Raw genomic sequence first — 506 nt, 5'->3', positions numbered from 1 at the left:
AAGTTCCAATTAATTTCTAGGTTACTGAAAGATAACGCAAATCTACTTATACCTTGAGTAACCTTAGCTGGGAGTGTAGTCTGGATTTATTGGGTTTACTGGATAATTTAAGGCACACCATTTAATGAAAAATCTTATCTTGAATAAAATAATAAAATCTGCTCCCTGCTTATCTCACTAGATAGGATTTATTGATGCACAATAAAGATTAAAAAGGGACCCAGAAGACTTCAAAATAACATGAAGTACTATTATGTCTACTCTCAAAAAAATTACACTCTAGAAAAGGTACTCATAATCTCTGGAACTCTCATATGACTCAGTCTTTAAAAGTTCCAGCAATATGCATAGCACCTCAACATCATGATTCTTAGTCATGCCAGAGCAATTTAACAGCACCAGGCTAGGTACAGAGATTAATCCTCCAGGGCACGGGAGATGAACTTCAATATTGTGGTGTATACTGCAATAGAAGTAGTTGTTGTTAAGTCCCATCGAGTCATTAC

This window comes from Chrysochloris asiatica, unplaced genomic scaffold, assembly GCF_000296735.1.
Source record: "Chrysochloris asiatica unplaced genomic scaffold, ChrAsi1.0 scaffold00349, whole genome shotgun sequence".
NCBI lineage: Eukaryota > Metazoa > Chordata > Mammalia > Afrosoricida > Chrysochloridae > Chrysochloris > Chrysochloris asiatica.
The sequence above is the reverse complement of the archived record's forward strand: the minus strand, read 5'-3'. Positions refer to the sequence as shown.